Raw genomic sequence first — 18,159 nt, forward strand, 5'->3', positions numbered from 1 at the left:
GAGGGAGAGGGGTGTTGTTTGCTTGTTTTACTTTCTCAGATGGTTAATGGAGAAAAGACTCACCTAATAGTGATTTTTCATTTCTAACAGCAAAAAAACCCCAAAAAAAACCCATAACTAAAAGGATTTTGTTTCCCCCTTTCCTTTTTTTTTTTTTTTTTTTTACAGCAGAAATATGTATAGAATTTTCCCTAGAGTATCAGGTTGCTATTATCTGATGGCAGTAGTTAATGGCCTCCAGAATGTAGTCACCTTCCTTCTCGAGTGAATATTAGAGACATGGGAAGCATCTTGCTTCTTAGAGTAAGAGTGGCTTTGGGTCACTTTGGGCCCATTTACCACTATTTATGTGAAATAGTATAGGATCTGAATCATGTAGCTGGAACATGGAAATATATAATTATAGTTTTATAATAGATCCATTATTATTAATAGCTGCTTGTGCTGCCTGACTGTGGAATCCCTCTTTTCTATGATTGAAATATCCCTGTGTCCACATGTGCATCTTGGCATTTTGGGGAGTATTCTGCTTCTTTATTCAAACTTGCCTATCTTGGCAACCCAAAGGCTTACTGTGGACCGATCAAACCAGGGAGGCAATAGCGTGTACGTATTTCTAAGTGCCTGTACTGACATGGGGCAAGCACTGTGATAGTGGCCAACGCCGTGAAATGGCCTCAATTAGGTCTTCATTATCCAGGTGGTTGGGCTTGGAATCAGGGGATGTACAGGCATCTGTTATCAGATTTTTGCTTTAAAAAAAATGAACAAACACTTTAAGAGGGCAGGTTTTATTGGATTGGGGGGATTAAACTTCTTGGGAAATAATTAATGATTTAGAATATGGTTTGCACACGCATCCCTGGGATGAGGCTTTAGGTCTCCGTTTTGTGTGTGCCCCTCTCATGATTTGGCAGGTCCATTTCCGAGCCAATAACACATTTGTGACCATTTCATCAAGAAAAAAAAAAACATTTGCGCAACCCCTTTGACTTCACTGTTTTACCAGCCTTGACTTAAAATACGCACTTCCTTGCAATGTACATTACGTCCCCAGGATTTAGTTATCTTATAACTAGAAGTTTGTTTGTGTGAGGTAATGGATGTTCACTATACTTATTGAGGTAACCATTTCACAATATATGCCTATAGAAAACAATTATGTTGTATACCTTAAACTTATACAATGTTATATGTCAATTATATCTCAATGAAATTAGAAAATAAAATCAATATTCCACTCCCCACGTCTCTCCCCTAGTACCACAGAAGGAAATGCCCACTTCCTTCTCAGCCCACAGATCATCTTTCTACCTCCTGATTGCTCAGGAGTAACCACTGTCAGCAAAATGAAGCCTTTAGGCTCACTTTTTCCTAGAACTCTCTGCTATCTCTTGATCTGGTTACGGCCTTCACACTATAAGCTGTAGCTCCTACTCATTATCAGAAATGTCCAGGTAATGGGAGAAATCAAGATTCCTTCAGAGACTGACATGCAGACTAAGGCTAGAGTGACGGGGCCACACTAGTTTAGGTAGCTGCTTACTTTATCCTAACTTATGTGTCTTATTAATAAGTCTATTCACAAATAGTTCCAGAGTCATGATATGGAAAAGTTAGGCAGTGAGGAATGTGTTTTTAATGTGTTCCATTTTCTCATACCGATGGAGCCACCTTTCAACAATACTGTGGTTTCAGCAATTGATCATGTTAGCTGGAAAGTGAGGGAGTGTGGATATCCATACAGAGAAAGATAGTTAAAGATATAATAAAAATAAAGATATAATTCCTTTCATTAAAGATAGTGTTCTGACAATAAAATATAAAATGAAAATACTTTTTCCCATTTTAACAGCCAGCTAACATCTATATTCTATCATGGACTTTTTCCCAACATTAGTTTTCATTATGGAAAGTAAAATTAGCCCCATTCTGCAGTTAGAAAAATGGAGACACAAAACATTCAAGGATCTCATGCAATATAACAAAAGAGCCAGACAAAAGTCAATGGCTTGCAGATGTAGAATATTTTTCAAAGAAGAAGCACAAATCATATTATCTTTGATGTAACATGTGTAGAACTAGCACAAATGTTTGCCTTTGAGACTCACAATAGTCAGAGAGGAAAAAAATCTTTTTCATCTTTTTTATTTTAAAATTCCTCTTTGTATGTAGTCACTGCTCTAAGACCAGGCCAAGGTATTCTTTTATGAATAAAAAATTTCTAAGTAAATGATGCAACAACTTAAAATTTCCTTATAATAAATCTTAAACATTTTCTACCTCATTTTACCCAGTTCTTTTCTGGAACAAAAGCACAGGCATGGTGACAATAGCCATGGCTAAGGTCTTTCTCTTTCTTCCCAAATCCAGTAGACTGGAATAGTTGTTGAATTAGGGAAGTCACAGCAGTCCTTACCCAGTGAGTCATACTGTGTGCCAGGCACGAAGGATTCTGCCTTTCAGACAAGTGTGTTCTTCCCATGAACATGGATGGTCACAGGAGCACATAGAAAGCCATCAGACTTGGCCGGGGAACAAGATATGATTTGTGGAAGAGATGAGAGCAAAACAATTATCTAAAATATGTGTAGGAATTAGCCTGGTGAAGGAGAGTAGGTGGAAAAATGGAACAGAATGTGGGAAAATCTGGAGGTTGCAAGATGTTAGAAGAACCCAAAGAAATCTAGTACAACAGGAGTGACAGGATTACCTGTTAGAATCATCCTTTTGTCTTTTGATACATTAAAATATGGACACTTAGTAGTGTGCTAGGTTGAATGGATAAGACTAGGTCTAACTACTGACAGACCATATGAACTTGTGAATAAATAGAAAGACTTTGGCCATGGACAAAGACTTTGAATATTTTCCTTAAATGATAGGTTTTCTCTTGAGTAGTTCTTCCTATTGTTAACTGGGTTAAAACTCACATACTATAGGACTGGTATGACATTAGACCAGCTCATTTGTTTCATTCATGTCTGACCTCAAACTCAAAAAGTTCAAAAAATTTTTTTCTGAGCTCTAATGTTTGCATCCTATCTGAGTTATTTCTCCCTGTTCATTTAGTTTTTATGAAGATATTTATTGAGATTATTTTCCTGATTTTGGAAGAACTACATATTTATTTTAGGAAACTTGGAATACATAGGAAAGCTATGTAGAAGAAAATAAAATCACCCACAATACCCACCAATTCTGATAATTATTATCAATATTAACTTGTATAGAGTAGCCATTATATTTTTTCTGATCTTTTCTATATAAGCATTTCATAATAAACTTCTTAACAGTTTGGGTGTATTCTTTCTTCTTGTGTATTCATGTACACAATATATATATTTCATTCATTTTAAAATTAATTTAATTCCATAATTTATGAATAGATTCTTATTTTTCAAGTTTTTATAAAACTATATCTAGTTTATATCTAGTGTAACTTTTAGCCCTGTTGAAAATAATTTGCAGGCCTCTATTCATTTGTTTTAAAACACCATGGTGAAATAATGAGGGTCGAAAGTATTACTATCACTATACTGTGGATGGGGCATCCAAAGCAGACAGCAATTGCATAACCAAGGCAGGGCTAGAAATAAATCGAGGTTATTTTGAAAGTAGGTAGAGTATAAATTATAGGTGGAATTTAAAATTGGTGATTTCTTTTTCTATTCAAAAGCCCCATCTCTTTGCAGTGATAATGCATAAAACCTAATGTCCCTCTGTTATTTTGCCGTGGATTAAGTACCAAATCTGATCTCGGGGAGTCCACATGGACGTCAATGGAAAGTTAAACCAGTTGCATATAAAGACTTGCTGCCAGATCCTTGCCTGAGAGCTTAAACACTATTAGAGCCACAAGGAATTCTAAAAGAAGTTGAATATGGATGTTGAAGTTAAGATACACATAAATGAGTGCATATGCAAAAACACAGACCCACACACAGAATTTTAAAACCAAAACTAGCACCAGAGCCAATTCCACAATATTTTTACTAGTAACTCTTACTTGGGCACAATTTCACTCAAAGATGGTGGGATTCTTTTTTCTGAGTCAGTCCTGAAGAATCAAGCCTGTTGGGAGTCAGCAAACCACAACAGAAGTCATCAGATCTCTCATGCTTTGGGATACTGATCACTGCAGGGGCAGTGAAAACTTTTATTTTTTTGCTTGTGCAGGCTTGCACAAATGTCTGAGGATATAACACTTGCCTTTCTTTGAAGTGTGAACTATCAAAAACTAAAAAGAGTCATTTTCTGATTCAAGGTGACAGACCAGACCTGAATGATACTTCTTTTCTTTTTCTTTATTGATTTTTAGAGAGAGAGGAAGGGAGAGGGAGAGAGAAATAGAAACATTGATGAGAAAGTACATTGATTGGCCACCTCCTGCATGCCCCCCCCCCCCCCACACACACACACACACTTGGGATCGGGCCCACAACCTGAGCATGTGCCCTGACCGGGAATCAAACCAGCAACCTCTTGGTGCATGGGTAAATGCTCAACCACTGAGCATTGGGTGATACTTCTTTTTAAAGATGGAAATAGAATTACAAATTTACAAAATCTAATTTGAAACTTCCTTTGACAAGGTGGAGCCCCAAAAGAAATTTTTCTAATGCCTTTCTCTTGAGAATAAGTAATAAAAATGAGAGAGAGGTAGGTAGGATGACTGGCCATACAATGTATGAAGTCAGCAAGAGAATGAGGAGGAAATTGTCAACTATGAAACAGTGACAAAAGCCAAGTCAGTGGCATTTGGATACCCCCTATTCTCCTTGTGACCATACATTCTTTTTTTTTTAATTTATTTTTTATTTATTAATTTGTTTTTGTTATAGATGTTTCTCATTTTTCCCCCATTGATACCCTCCTCCCCTTCCCCTCCCCACCCCATCCCCACCTTTGTTGTCTATGTTCATTGGTCATTCATACATGCATGTAAGTTCTGTGGTTTATCTCTCCCCCCTCTCCTCTGAGGTCTGTACCCCACCTCTATGTCTCTGGGTTAATTTTGTTCAGTAGTTGTTTAGTTCGTTATATTCCACAAATAAGTGAGCTCATGTGATATTTGTCTTTCTCTGCTTGGCTTGTTTCGCTTAGCATAATACTCTCCAGGTCCTTCCATGCCGTCTCAAAGGACAAGAGATCTTTCTTTCTTACAGCTGCATTGTATTCCATTGCGTACATGTACCACAGCTTTTAAAATTGAACTGCCATTTGACCCAGTGATCCCACTTCTAGGAATATACCCTAAGAAACCTGAAACACCAATCAGAAAGAATATATGCACCCCTATGTTCATAGCAGCACTATTTACAATCGCTAAGATCTGGAAACAACCCAAGTGTCCATCAGTAGATGAATGGATTAAAAAGCTGTGACCATACATTCTTGATTCCCGATTCCTTTCATTCTTGTTGCAATACTTGACAATTTTTTTTACGAGGTTTTTGGCATTTTCATCTTTTCTGGGAATACTTCTAAATGACCTAGGGGAAATTTTCTAAACCAAAGAATAGTTTTGGCAGCAAAAATAAGCCTCAGTCTGTATTATTATTGAAACAAAGTAATTTAGCCTTTTACTCATGCAAGGATCAATGAGAATATCAATGTTAAGCAGAATAAAATGAATTTGAAATGTCTATTTTTATATGTGAAAAGATTATTTACACGATATTTTGACTCTATAAAAGCAATACATGATTGATGTTTTCCTGATAAATAAGAAGGGGTTAATTTGATTATTAATATCAGGGTTGTAATTTACTCTTACAGAATTAAGTTCTCAATTGCACTATATTCTATTTATATTTCTCTTTTTTCTGATATCATGTAGAGAAGTATAAAGCAAACTCTCTGACACTTTATTTTTCTCATCTGTACAATGAGGAAAATGGGTTCTATTTCAAAGGTTTGCTGAGATTAATACATGAAACGATATAAGTAAAATTAACCTGGTGGCTGTATGTTAGTAGATACTTTCTGATTCATTCCTGTCTACCTTCTTGTTGTCTTCTGTGGCATTTTAAATGTGTGAGGACTTCAGCTGGTCAATTGTGTAAAGTCCAACTTAGAAGGGCACAAAGCCAGGTATGTCTATAGGAGTTACCATTTATGAGTGCTGACTCCATACCTGGCACATAATAAACGCTCTATAAATATTAGCTATTATCATTACCACAGCCTCATTTTATCCTCACAATAACTCTGGACAGTGTTCATTTTCATTCTCATTTCATAGTTGATGAATCTAAGGTTTGGGAGGTAAAGTAACTTGCCCACTGTCACACAGCAGGATGATGACAGAGCCAGAACTTCAGCTGAGATCTGCCCCAGCGCTCCTGGTCTCACCACTGCACCACGCCACACCAACCAAAGTATTGGGCAGACAGGCCTTGGGGAACTCAGTCATCTGCAACAGCCTAGGGAAACCAGAAGCAGGCCGAAAGGACATCTGAAAAATAAAAGACGAACTAGCTGGCATTTCTCCTCTGTGCATTTTAAGAGAAATTCTCAGTAGCCAACTCTAAGCCAACCTAGTTACAAGAATAAAGCACTTCAAGGACATTTAACCAGCTTGGTTATATGGCTTCACAGCCTCTAGAAGATTCAAAACAGTAGAATTGAAGGTTGGGACAGGTTTCTACAGTCAATTGCCTTGAAAACAATAAAAACAGCTTCTGGAAACCAGCCCAATCCTGACCCAAAACTTTTAAAAACCATAATAGCCTTGAGCCATTTAGCTAAACTGAAAACACCCAAATGTTCCCTAAAGTATAATTTATATTCATCATAAAGTCATTTAATCGCTAAGTTGTTCAAACAAAACAGCAATATATTACATATTTTATATAAAAAAACAAATTTCATACAAATATTACTTTTTTTTAATTCAGGGACTCATATAGGAAGTATCATTGAAAAAGAAAAATAGGTTAAATATACTCCTCTGTTGATAGTATTAACTAATGGGTTATGAAAAAATTAATTTTTTCATTAATAACTCTAAAAACTTAAGCACATAAACTTTAATCTCTGACTTTGCTGAATTTTCTTCTACCATATATAAATTTCTGAATCTGGTCATCAAAGTTGTACCAAAGGCAAATCGTACATCAGGCAGTATTTGTACGTTGCCGGCGAGTATGGGAAATGGATTCTTGCATGGTTGAAGAAGCTGGCAACTTTTAATTTACCAATGAAATTTACATAAGGTATGATCGGGGGGAAATGAACACATTTTCTGGAAACACAAAAACTCTTGAATGAAAAAAAAAACTTCTGAATGTTCTTACCTTAAACATTTTTTTACTAAACATGTTATATTTCAACATACTTTTACAACATTAGTTTCACAGCCATGGGAAATTAGGAACTATGACGGCAGTAGATAAAGTAGCCAGGGAAAATTTCAACAGTATTAAATAGTGACTTAGGATTTTAAAAGGCATAGTTGTCTTCTGACTTTTATCTGTAGCTTTTTGTATATCTTGAGACAAATCATTTGATCTCCAGAAGCATCCCAAACCCAGCATGAGTGGCAGGACAATACATTCAGCCCCAGAGTGCAGATTTCTGAATCCAACATAAGTCAGGGAGACCCCCACCCCCACCCCCACCCCAGAGTTCATGGGATGCCCATAAATGAAGGCCAGACAAAGCACACCTGAGAGATGAATGGATTATCCTTTCGTCTATTTCTTTATTTTTACTTTTATTAGCATTTATTTTATGTTGAATTTACTCCCAGACTATAGATTTTGTTTCTTTATTTTCTTCTGGAATATCATTTTTTTCTGTGCAACCTCCTCTTCTGGTTTAGGCACAATCTGCCCCTTTTCAGTAGGATCCTCTCCACGTGGCAGGGAGAGCTCGTGTGGGGTTAATCTGCCCACAAGCTATGTAAGTTCAACGTCGCATCTTGGGAGGTTTGTTCACCCAATGTGCTCAATGTCCAGAGAATCTACATCTAAACCCTTAAGCTCTGCATTACTCTCTGCATTTTCAAGCATGTGCAGCAAAAACTCAGCACTCTTTATGGGCCACTGACCCTGTGTCCAGCCCCACTGTTTGGCCTGGGCACATCTACCAAGTCCACCACTGTAACAACGGAATGATACATTGCTTCTGTAAGGTGACAGCCTTCAGATACTTGGTGGCTTTTCAAATATGCATGCCCTTGATGGCCTGGGCAATTTCATTAGTGCTCTTAAAGTGGACACGAAGATTTGAACCTCTTGTTTTGATTTTGTGGGGTTTTCTGGGTCAAGTGAATAGTGAACCATTTTCAGAGGTCACCTCTGGCTGCTTTCAGGAAGAGTCTATTTCCATCTTTAGAGCATTACTCCAACATGTTCCCGATTTAGTCTCAGACCTCTATTATACATCCCGAATTCATGGTAGCTCCGTGCAGATTAGATCAATACGTGATTATTCTGTGACTATGTTCTTTACATGAAAACTTCTGGTTCCCATATGTGGTCTTGAACAGACATGGAAATATCATATAGTGGATTTAGCATGTGAATATTATGGCCAAACTGACTAAAAGCAATCAACTCCTCAGCATCACAAATAATAATAAACTCAACCCAGTCAAGAAAAAGGAGGTCAGCACTTGGCATGTATCTAGACCATCATGCTATTTAAAGTCTGCTGAAAGCCTTTGAACACTCTAAGCAATGAAAAGAACATGGCACCTCCTCACCATTAGTAATTCAAAACTAAACAATGCAAAATCTTAAATTACTTTAAAGAAGTCCAACGCAGTTCTGATAGATCTTGATATTTATTTGCATATCTTAAAAAGTACGTATCAAAACCTTATTATAGCCCTGGCCGGTTTGGCTCAGCGGTTAGAGCGTCGGCCTGCGGTCCTGAGAGACCCGGGTTCGGTTCCCGCTAAGGGCGCGTACCTCGGTTGCAGTTTGTCCCCGACCCTGGTTGGTTGTGCGGGTGGCAGCCACTCGATGTGTTTCTTTCACATCGATGTTTCTCTCTCTCTCTCTGTTCCTCTCTCTCCCTCCCACTCTACCTGAACAAAAAGTGAAACTATGTCCTCGGGTGAGGATAAATAAATAAATAAATAAATAAATAAATAATAAAAAATAAAAAAACCTTATTATAAAAAAATGTTGTGACTATGCTTCATTCAATCACTAAATATAGACTTAGCCTATGTATATTGACTGCTTTTGTGGCCAAGCATCACTCACCTTCATTAGTATATATATACGTCTGTGCCCCTGTCCATAGGCCCAGAAGTATCTCATGACCACCCACTTAGCTTAGCCTCTATTTTTATAAAAATGTAGTCTCTGCTGGTATCCACTTCATGGAGTCAATATGCATGTTACTAAGTGGATTCTGTAAAATACAATTGATCCTGAAAATAAATACTACAGAAAGTCAAATATTGTTCTTAAAATTGATGTGCTTCTGAGGTTAATAATTTATTCTTTGGGAATAAATTGTTCAACCAAGTAAGATGGATAAAATAAAGGACATTCCAGGATTATTTAGCCAATGTTCTTCTAGTAAATTACAGTGTGACTTGCAAGAATTTTATTGTTTCATATGATAAATTTCATAAGAAATTAATTTTCAGAAAACACATTTTTGGAAGTTTACAATGAGCAGCCTGGCCTGTGTAGCTCACTGGCTGAGCATTAACCCATGCACCAAGAGGTCACCAGCTTGATTCCCAATCAGGGCACATGCCCAGGTTGTGGGCCAGATCCCCAGTGGGGGGCATGCAGGAGGCAGCCAATTGAAGTTCTTTCTCATTGATGTTTCTATCTCTAAAAAAAAAACAATAAAGAAAAAAATTTAAAAATAAAAATAAATAGAAGTTTACGATGAGCAGCTAGTATAGCTAAAGAAGAAGGGGGAAAAGCCCTCAACTTGCAGAAGCATACCTGTTAGAGCTGACACTGAACCTATCATCCAGCCAGCCAGAGACGCACACAATGTGCACAACCAAATACACTGTTTATTATTTTCCCCAATGAACCCCATGGTTCTAAATAACTTGTCTATGCAACTGAATTAATTTGGCAATAATTATTTTGTTTTCTCTTTTCTTCTTTATTAACCATAAGAAATTAGAACTTGTGCTCAATAAGGCATTAACAGTTTTACTTCATTAAGTTGATATAAGTAAAGTTAAAACTAAGAATTTGACATTTTTGGCAGTCTGCACAGTCTTATCAAGGGTAAATATTTTAATTCTACTTTCTACTTGCCTTTAAGATATATTTATGTCTATATATATTTGCATATGTATATATTAGGCCACTTAATATATTGAAATATCTATGATAATATTACATAGCCTTTAAATAGATTGACAAATAGTTTAAGGTTCTTGATTCCCTATCTTACCATTTCTCTGAAGCAGGAAACTACTGATCAAACTCAGTCTTCCCTTTTCACAGAGGAGAATGTTATGTGCTAGAGTGATGATTGCCTTCTCCAAGATCAAATAGCCATTAAAAATGGAAGTTTTTCTTCGTCCATATAAAAGTTCTACAATCAATCCCACCTATGTTTTAGTCTCTAAATAAGTGAGCACCCATATTAAAAGCAAGAGACTCACAAGAAAATTTTTCCTATCAAATGACTATTTTTCAGATCACCTCTTGTCGCTGCTGTCCCTGACCATTCCAGGCATAATTCCTTATTCCATAATATAGGGTTTCTAATATATTTGTACCTACCTTCACTTTACCGTTGCATTTGAACAGTAGTATTTTGGCCTGCCTCTCCCTCCATGGTTATGTCTTTCCAGTTTCTTTATCCCTATTAGCTCTTCCTATATGTAGTTCCCTCAGTGTTGATTTAGGATGTATGAAACTGAACTGACCTGGACACAATGTTTATTTCTTTTGTTTAAATACCTCTATATGTCAATAATTCCCAAATTGATATCTAAAGACTAACTTTTTCCCTATACATTATATTCTACCTGGATATCAGAAAGGTATCACAAACTTCAATATCCAAATGAATGCTTGATTAGCACCACATCTAAATATATAATTGAGATACAGAAGCCAGTTTCTCTCTTTTCCTCACATGCCAATCCATGGATATGTCCTAGAGATCCTACCTCCAAAATATTGCCTTTCTAAAACTGTTTATTTTTCCTTTGGTTTCATGGCCCTAGCCAAGTCATTGTTCTTTTCTTGAATTTTATTAGTCTGCTAGCTAATTTCTGCTTCTGCTTCTACTCTTGTTCCTATACAATCCCTTCCCTGCAGAGCTACCAGCATGATCTAATGAAAACTGCATTAGATCATGTCACTCTCTGAAAACCTTCTACTGGCTTATCCTCACACTTGGATGACATCCAAAATCATCTCTAGTCTACACAGGAGCCCAACACTGTCTGTCCAGAATTTCATCTCATGCCACCCTCTTTCTTGCTCACTGAATCCATTACTCTGCAATTTCTCAGACATATCAAGCTAGTGTGTACTTTGGGGTCTTTCTCTTATTTGTTTCTTCTGCCTAAAATCCTCTTTCCCAGATCTCTGCCTGGCTGGTTTCCCCTTGTCATTACTTTTCACTTTGAACATTGCTTAGTTCTCTGACCATATAATGAAAAGAGCCCCTTAGCCATGATTTTATTGATTAATTGTTTTTGTTTATTATAGCACTTAGAACTGCTGAGTATTTTCCCACTGATGTATGTGCGCTTAGTTGTGTGTTCGCTTTCTGGCTCTTCTCACTAGAATGTAAAGTCTGACTTGCTCAAAGTTTTGCTTCGTGCCTAGACCAGTGCCTGGCTCACAGAAGGTGCTTAATAAATGTTGCTCAGTGCTGCTAAGTTCATTGTCCTGCCTTGGCTATTGACAAGGAGAATGAAGTCCTATATCTCTGATGACAAAGATTTGTCGTCTAGAGTCAAAAGATCTCATTTCTCTTTCATTCTCCAGTATCTACTTACTGTTTCTGTGAAGACCAGTTGTTAGTGTGTAGTAACCTTTTGTCTCCAGCAGTTCCAACCTTTGGGCCCTGATGTTGATTTTCTTCATCTTGGCACCTGAAGAGACAGAGTGATACTTTTTGTCCCATTGCCCTGACCATGTGCAGTGATACCCGCTGTGCAGGAGGTAGAGGCCACCGCTCTTCAAGTATCACAAGGGGTGACCTGCCTGCCCTGACCCAGTAGTGTGGTGGGGACTGCATACTAAATGATGACCCTTCCCCCAGAGCTGGCCTAAGGCCTTGGGTGGATGGGAGTGACTCAGCTCCTTCTGGGATCAGATTCACTTGCCCCATGAGAAAGCATTGGCTGAGAGGGTGGGAGAAACGACAAGGCACTATTTTTATTAAGTTTCAGAGATGGAAACTTAATAACTAAGTTATTAGACATGAAAACCAGAAAGAGAAAAAAAGGGAGAGGGAGAGGGAGAGAGAGAGAAACAGGGTGCTATCAAAAACAAATCAGCTCATTCACCCATTTGACCACTCTGCCAAGCGACTCTACAGTTCCAAACTGGTTGAGTTTCCATCAGGCCACTATGAGATTCCTGCTTTTATTCCTAATTATGGATCTGCTTTTACATGCCTATGAGGCCACTCGGAATGTATGGTCATGCATTCCTTGAACAGGTATCCCCTGCACCTGATTAATAATCTGCTCTAAGCAATGGTATGGTAGTAACATCACTCTTGATCCAGGCTCATCTCTCAGTGCAGAAGATATCAGAATGAGCAAGATCTTGCCAGGTCTGACAAGCTCAGAGACATTTTACAACCCCCAACCTCGAATCTTGCCTGCATGTACTGAGCAGAATCCTAAAGAAAAATTGATGCTTAGAACCATTATGTCTAAATCCTTGATGCAGGACAGAGACCACCAAAGCTCCTGAGTTGTCCCCTAGTCCCACACCACACTAACCTCACCAACACCCCTTCTCCACTCTTCAGCAGAGGGGCTGAGGAATGGGTAGATTGTACTGGGTCCACAATAATGGCTCCCAAATAATGGCTCCCAGCTGCCCCTTGAACAGAGCACCTTTCCTTCACCATCCCGATCCCCTTATAATGGAGAAAAAAGCCTTTCTCTCACCTGAACACAATTTCAGCTTCTACAGTCTTTCAATACCACAGTCAGCTCCCATGCTCATAGAATCTGAGTTTCTATTATAGGAGTCACCCTGTGGCCAAAAAAATAGATTTTTTAAAGTTGCTTTCCTTTTTTTCAGGTCATGGGGATATGATTTACAAAATTGTTACTTTAATGCCCTAAATGATGTTCCTAAACCCGAAGAGATCAAGGAGTTTCCCAGAGTGTTTTATTTACCAGCCAGGAGCACGCTGCTTACAATGTCCTGCAGGGGTGGGGAAACATTTTTCTGCCAAAGGCCATTTGGATATTTATAACATCATTCAAGGGCCATACAAAATTATCAACTTAAAAATTAGCCTGCTATATTTGGTCAGGCTAATTTAGTGAGGCGTGTGATGTCAGCTGGTACTGATTTCACAGGCCTTATATGGCCTGAGGGCCCGAAGTCCCCCACTCCTGTCAGTATTGCCTTAGAGGTGACAATACCTGAACAAGAAAACCTTTGGTAATTCTGTAACTAGATCCTTTAACGGAATGTGAAGAAAGAATGTCATTTTTAAAAATTTCCCTATAAAAATAATTATGCTATAGTGTGTTTCTAGCAAGTTAGGGAGAAAATAGTACAATATTTATGTACAATGTTTATGACTATCTGTTTAGATCAAACTAGAAAAAAATTCAACCCATGTTTTATAGAATTGTATCTGGAAAAACTTCTAGATGATCTCAAACACACTGGAAGTTAGAACACGAGAAAAAGAAATAGCAGCAGGTCAATATTGATGTAAGGGGCCCAACCAGCAACGGCCTCAGGGTCTGAAAGCACCCTTTAAGATTCGCCCTGGCCGGTTTGGCTCAGCGGTTAGAGCATCAGCCTGCGGTCCGGAGAGACCGGGGTTCGGTTCCCGCTAAGGGCATGTACCTTGGTTGCAGTTTGTCCCCGGCCCTGGTTGGTTGTGCGGGTGGCAGCCACTCGATGTGTCCCTTTCACATCGATGTTTCTCTCTCTCTCTCTTGCTCTCTCTCCCTCCCACTCTATCTGTACAAAAAATGGAAAAATGTCCTCGGGTGAGGATAAAAAAAAAAAAAAAAAAAAGATTCCTGTCAGTGACGATCCGTACTTTTTTACTTCTTTTCTCTTTAGTTTTTTGGGTGTTTTTTTTTTATCTTTGTCTACCATTTTTCCCATCTCCTTAACCCCTGCACACCAAATACATACCCTTTATTTTATTTTTTTCACTTTTGCATCTTCCATCTTTTCCCCTACATAGATCACATTCTGGTTCTGTTGGTAGCACCCAGGGCTAAAGGGGTCGTTGGTTCAAGCTCCATGAGAAGAGAGCAGATCATTTGCAGGAGATGACAGTAGCTGGCTTGTATTGGATGCCTACTTCGTGCTGGCCTTGTTCTGTATACTTTCCATGAATGCTGCCATTTAATCCTCTCGATTGTTCCAAGAGCTCAGTCTAACTTTTCTAACACCCTAGTTCTGTTAGGAAATAAAGGTTGTTTTTGCTGTTGTTTTGATTCTGAAAACTCTGCCTCCAAAAATTCTGAAGGGAACCCCCACCCAAGAAATGCCAACTTAAAGAAAATGTATAGAAGTAAGGCACATCTGCTTAGCGGGTAAGAGATAAGGAAGATCCAACAACTGGGTAAATCCCAAGTAAAGCTTCAGGAAGATCTCTGTAACTGATCTCTTTTATTTACACGTTTGTGCTCTTGGGGGAAAACGTGACTTTACCAACCATGTTAATGGGGGGAAAGTTCTAACCCTTCAATAATTTTAAGAAAACCAGTAGATGGTTTAGGTCAAAAGGAGTACTTGATTTTGCAATGCCAACTATTCCTTCTGCGGTTTCTCAAAAATGCTGTGGCTGTCCCACACAGAGCTCTCTCCATATTTTTACCGCAGAAACAATAGTGCCGTTTCAGCATTCATTGTAATCTAGACCACGTTGGGAGGTGCTCTGAGAAAGCTATCAGAGAAACAAATACCTGTGTCCTTATGCTCTAATATAATAAAAATGAAATATAGAACTTACATGCAAGATGAACTGAAAGACCAATGCTAAATGAAACAAGTCATCAGTTACTTGTCTAATATGTGTAGAGGGACAAATGGAGAAATTAGACTTAATTGGATTTAGTCAGACAGAGATTTAGAGTACTTACTGTTATTTCAAGTAAGTGAATGGATTTATTAGTGAGTCCTCCCTAGGGACAGGAATTGGAGAATACCAAAAATAGTTGAGCTTCTATTATCAGAACAATTTGCCCAGGGTTTGTACTTCCCTTTTCTTAGGGACATTTCTGAAGAGTGACATCCTTCTGTCACTTTGCAACACCTTTAAAAAAGAAGGTGCCAAATAAAGGCGATGTGCAATGTATAGGTTTACATTTTCCTAGCAGAAGGACTATGACCATGAATGACTACGTAACCAAATTTACCCAGAAGAGGTAAAAACAAAGAAAGGAACAGAGGCAGGAAACAGGGGATGTCCGGTCCCCTGGATGTGGCTGTCCTCAGCTTCATTTCTGATCCGTTACCCCAGGGCAGAAATCAGCTTGGGGCCAGATTCGAATTTCCCACATGTACTGTCGCCCATGCAAATAGTGACCCAAGTTATTTACTTAACACTCAGAAACATTTAAGACTCTTCTGGTTTTTTTCCATTTCTAGCCAAGCTGTTTAGAAAACACAGATGCAGCTGGCATTGTGGTGGTGTGAGCAGCCCTGCTAAATGGCCCCAAAAGGAAAGTATCTGTCCAAAGCCGAATAAACCCTGTGGACTCCATTCACCAATTCCATCTCAACATTCTCTGGTTCTTCAGACCCAAAAATTTAGGTCAGAGACGGAAGGCTGTTTAAATGACATAAAAACTACTTGGATAATCTTTCATCGTTGCCCAGAATAGTTCCAATCACAAGTGGTGGTATGAGCAAATCAAGTCACTTTTCATAAGAAATAGAGTTATTTTAGGAGTTTAGGGTCTGATTTGAAGAAACCACCCCATTGCTGAAAGGAGACCAGACATTCATCTGATTTTTTTATAATGCCCATGTTCTCTCTGGTCATGCTGAGAGAGCAAGGCTTCTTCCCAGAGGAAGGCTGTGCAAAACTCTGAAGTCCAGTCGTGGTACCACACTTGTGACCACGGCGGCAGTGAATTTGGCTGAAGAAGAGCTATAGAAATAGGTGTTGGGAGATCACAATTATTCTTTTTATTTTCTTTTGACTGGCCCCACCTAAATGTTTATGGCACGGCCGGATGTAATTACAACCCGTGCATTAAGGAGAGGTCCCACTGCTCTTTACAGCACCCTAACCACACGGGCAGAAGGGCACGGTGTTAAGAGGGTGTGGTCTAGAAGTGGCCTACTGTGGTTCAAATCACCCACCTGAAGTTTGCTATCATCTAAATCTTGAGCAAATTATTTTCACATGGGGTCAGGATAGTACCTACCTCTTTGGGATTCTTATAAGGATAAAATAAGACATTTTCTGTAAAATGCTTGGTACTGGGTCAGGATATAAGCACTCCAAGGAAATGCATGTGCTAAGGTCTGTGGAAATCTAGGGTTAATGCTGCCTGGATAATGCTTCATTATGGATAAAATTAGGAAGTAATCTGCTATGTACTGAAAGTTTGGTTCCTCCCAAGATTCATGTTGAAACTCTAATTCCAACATGATCGTGTTTGGAGGTAGAACCTGTGGGAGATAACTGGGTCGTGAGAGGAGAGCCCTCATAAATAGGATCCGTGCCTTTATAAAAAGAGGCTGGAAAGAAATGATCTCTCTCCATGATATGAGGATACAGCAAGAAGGCAGCCCAGGTTGAGGACCTTTGCCAAAACCCCACCATGATGACACCTGATTTCAGATTTCCAGACTCCGAAACTGTGAGAAATGAAGTTCTGTTGTTTAAGCCACCCAGCCTGTGGTCTTTGGTTATACCACCCTGAACTGACTGAGATATGATCTAATTGAAATGGTTAATTTGTCTTTTTTCTGCTCTCGTAGAATAAGAACTTTTCCTAAGTGCTTGATATACAAAAACATGGCCCTTGTCCTTAAAATGATTTACAAATGTAGTTCCTACCAATTTTCTAGGAACACAGCATCAGCTCACCTGAGAAAAGTAGTGCAAATATCTCGAATTCTAAGATCATTACAGCAAAACTTTTAAAAATTCTATCAGCAAATAAAAAGTAACCAGCAAAAATGATGATTAACCACTCATGTTTTCCTGGCTATAATATAGTTCATGATTTTTTTTTAAAGTTTTATATAGGTTTCTAGACATCATCTTAATGATCAAGATATGGAAAAAATGTAATGAAAAAAAAGTTGGTTGCCTTTTTTATTAGTGACAAACACTGAGACCCATTGCGTCCACATTTATATTATAGCACAACTCACTGTGCTTTATAGTTGTATATATGTCTGTTTCCCCACTAAATTTGTAAATTATTTTAAGGACAAGGGCCATGTTTTTGTATATCAAGCACTTGGCATGGGCACTGAATAAATTATTAACCAGTCAGTAATGCAGATTGAATGAATGAATGAATGAATGAATGAATGAATGAATGAAGGGGACATCACTAAGATTTTATGCTACAAAGCCTAACTTGGAAGACAAACCAGAACATCAAAGGCCAGCAGTGATACAAGTTAAGTTACCTCACAGGTAAATAAAATGAATAAGAGGTGCCGCTTTATTTAAACAGAATAGGTCATTTGAAGTGGGGCACAAATGGTCCTTTTTCAGGACTAGATGAATGGAAAAATCTTTCCCAACAGAGGGGACAATGTGACTAATAATAGATTCGCTTCCTAATGCTGCTGTAACAAATTACCACAGATTTGGTGGCTTCAAACAACACATGTTTATTGTCTAACAGTTTTAGAGATCAGGAATCTGAAATGAGTCCCACTAGCCAAAATCAAGGTGTCCCAGGTCTGCATTTCTCTCTAGAGGCTCTAAGAGAGAATCCAGTTGTTTTGCCTTTTCTATCTTTTAAACGCTGACCTCATTCCTTGGCTCAAGGGCTCCGTTCTGTCCTCC

The 18,159-nt window shown here is 38.4% G+C and overlaps 1 protein-coding gene and 1 pseudogene across 1 annotated transcript in view; one reads left to right on the forward strand and one right to left on the reverse strand.

Moving 5' to 3' along the window:
- The window catches only part of PDE7B (phosphodiesterase 7B), a 465,832-nt gene that overhangs the window by 294,952 nt on the left and 152,721 nt on the right, over positions 1–18,159 (forward strand). The window lies entirely within an intron of this gene.
- LOC118621262 lies at positions 7,758–8,291 on the reverse strand (annotated as a pseudogene).

This window comes from Molossus molossus, unplaced genomic scaffold (genome assembly GCF_014108415.1).
Source record: "Molossus molossus isolate mMolMol1 unplaced genomic scaffold, mMolMol1.p scaffold_m16_p_8, whole genome shotgun sequence".
In the NCBI taxonomy this organism is placed as follows: domain Eukaryota; kingdom Metazoa; phylum Chordata; class Mammalia; order Chiroptera; family Molossidae; genus Molossus; species Molossus molossus.